This window comes from Zeus faber (assembly GCF_960531495.2).
Source record: "Zeus faber genome assembly, chromosome: 2".
Lineage (NCBI taxonomy): Eukaryota > Metazoa > Chordata > Actinopteri > Zeiformes > Zeidae > Zeus > Zeus faber.
The window spans coordinates 8,931,941-8,935,428 of NC_137189.1; positions in this window are offsets into that span (position 1 = coordinate 8,931,941).

The window sequence follows — 3,488 nt, forward strand, 5'->3', positions numbered from 1 at the left end:
TGCTCCGGCCATTTTATCGAGGATGCATCGGTGGTGACTTGTGTGGACTTGGGACAGCCAAGTATCCCAGAATGCATTTCGCACCAAGCGGTGTTAATGGTATTGGTCCCCGGGAGTCTGTACTCCCGAGTCGAACCTGCCAAGTCTGAACTTCCAAGTCCGGACTTCGCGTACTTGGTATTGAGAAACGGCCATAGTGTTTGCGCACGTCTGACAAACCTTATTTACTGTTATGCATTTTCTGAAACTTGTCAAAATTAGAAAGTGTGTGTGACTATGAAAATATTTCACAGCCATGTAAAATATGTCTAACTAATGACAGATTACAGAACATAATATAGTGTTTATCACTCACAGAAGTTGTGCGACAGCATCTTCATGCACAGTTTATTTTCTATGAGCGGGTTCTGTAATTACATCAGAAATTTTAGCTACGGCATTAAAAATAAAATAAATAAATGACACTACACTACATTAAACAATCTGTGTGCTTTACCTGTTCATGCCAGGTGAGGTCATATCTCTGAAAACCTGTTAATATATTTTATGTGTTTAATCTTTTAAACAAACTAGATGCAAAAATACATGAAAAATAGTATCAAAACATAATGATTAATTTAATAATTTGAAAATATCCTACAAATGCTTCAAACAATGAAATATATATATATTTTTAACATCTTTTCTATTCAATGTTCTACATATACATTTTCTATTTTATTACGTTATATAAACTGTACGGCGCCAGACTCCCCGGGTGAGAACGGAGAGGAGTCAATGTTTTCACGACCAAGTCACGTGCGCCGACGTCACGCTCGCTCCAGCCGGCGTCCAGTCTGACGTCATGGTGAGCGTAAACCGTGTTGAATGCTCGTGTCTAAATATATTTAAGTCCTATATATATATATATATATATTTAGGTCATTTTTTTATGACCGTTTCATGGATGAATGGCGGTGTGAGTTCGCTTGAACCCACTTTTTTAACAGTTTGAAAGCGCTGCTAACTTCTCTCAGGTGTCAAGTTGTGCTAGCATGTTAACGCCAGCTGTCAGGATGTGACCAGGCTAACTTGATCTCAGGCTAACTCAAAATAACAAACTAAGCTCAGTTTGATTCATCTTAACCAACAAGCCTATCTAGATCACATAGTACAGTAAAACAGTCCTGCTGGGCCATGTTAAAATGCTGTCGGGGGCGGAATGCCAAGTGAAAAAGAATAGCTGAGACAAAGGGTCTTCTATGGTTCATTTAGCAAGTCTATACAACGTAATAGGGTGAAAAACCCCTTGCTTAAGTATGACTTTATACGTCACCAACCCTTGTTCCCACAGATCAGAGGAGGTTCCTTCAAATGAGCCTGTCATGCTGATCAGATATGAAAGCCATTTCCACTGACACCACTACAATCAGATCGGTGTTGATTCATCTGGCGCCAGAATGAATCATCTGAAAATGACAAAGAACACTCAGTTCTTTGAAGCGCAAAAAAAAAAAAAATCAACAATTCACGACGTGTCGGCACATTATTATATTTCCCTTCATTTATTTCTGGTAAAGTCCTGGTGAGATCAGGGGCTCACGTATACACCCCCCCCCCCCCCCCCACACACACACATACATACATACATACACACATACATACATACATACATACATACATACACACATACATACATACATACATACACACATACATACATACATACATACATACTAGATACACACAGACGCACACACTTACAATGTACAATTAGACAGATCTAATTGGGGAATTTAAAATGAACAGAAGGACAAGAGTTTGGGATCAAAATTCACAGTCATGTGAATACACATACACAGTAATCACATGTACACGTTGCAACAGGCGATCTCATCTGTATTGTCCTGAAATGCTGATGGTGTTCATCATAATATAATAATAATAATAATAATAATAATAATAATAATAGAGATGGGCGTGCAAGCCCCTTTCCCCCAGGTATCCTGCCATTTGGATCATTTCCAGTTCATTTAATTATTAGTGCAAACACAAACACGAGCCGTGATTATGTCTCGTGTTTGTGTTCCTAAGCAAAGGCTCGGGACCTCAAACTGCTCATCCTGTGTTACAGCAACAAATAAATACCCGATCAATCAAAATGATGGTTGATGTGTTTCTCAAGGTGAATGATGCCTTAATACAACACATTGTGACTCATTTGAAGTGCAGTATTATCTTTTAATTAAATGTTGAAATCTGCCTTTCCAAGTGTAACGAGCCACCTAACGTCACAGTGACAGTTGTACAACAGTTGATTTATCAGGTTGATGCTACTTAAAAAATATCAGATTTATTTCATCCTGAAGTTTTTTATTTTATTGTGTGACACTTGTTTTTTCAGGTTTATACAATTTTGCAGGTTGGGGTTTATTTTCCATCATCCTGCCCTATTTATTTCTTGTGCATATTTTTCTTTTTTCCCCTAGAAATTGACATTTTTCATTGTAATATTTTTATTCCGTTGTTTGTATGTGTTGTTTCTAAATGGTTTTTTTTTTTTTTTTTTTTTTTTTTTTGTTTTATTGTGAGCTGCTGGGACATTGCAATTACCCTGCGGGGGAGAATAAAGTCTAAAAAATGGATCTAACAATCTAACAGCGTGTTAATAGGATCGTACGCTGGCTGCAAGTGATGTAGGATTATGTCTTGTTAGTTTGGTAATAAACAGAGTTCTGCAATTGCTGTCTTTCAGAAATAAACTGCTGAAAGTACATAGGGAACATATCTATTGTCTAGCGATATGTTTTACAGTGGATCTTTGACTGATGGACGGTGATTTAAAGACTGAAAGATCTTCACTGACGCCGAACGCATGCCGGTGCCGTTCAGACGATTCGTATGCAATTTGAAGTTAAACAGAAAAGAGTTGCGTCTCGCAGCCCGGGGGATTCGGGCGTGGCAAGCTCTGCTGTTGAGCCCTGAGCTTAATAAATCACCTTAACTGCGGGGGTGGCGTGGTGGCTGCGGAAAGCAGGAGCTGTCACTGTTCCCGCAGTTCCACACTCCATCCTTTTAAGGCGTCATACACCCACAAATGCCCATGTTAAATGTCTAATATCCTAGAAAGGGGAAAAGGAAACTATTTAAGTGTTTTAAGGAAGTCAGCAACGGTATCTATCTATCTATCTATCTATATATCTATCTATCTATCTATTGTATATGCATTTGTTAATACAGGTGGTACTGCAGTATGTTCTTAGCAGGTTGCAGTGACTTGTGGTTGGATAGAGTCATGTAGAGGGTGTGGTCGAGCACTGAGGTAACAACTCCCTGTAATTGCTCCTTATTCCCCTGTCGCCTCTCGCCCCGGGAGCGCGGCGTGACAGTGCTCGGAGTAGTTTAAAACCGTTTAGTGTCGCTCTTCTATGAGTTTCACCCTTAACCCCAAGAGCCCCGTGTCAGGAAGACTCATTGCCGGGAGGTTGTGCTGACTCTGCAGAGTGAGG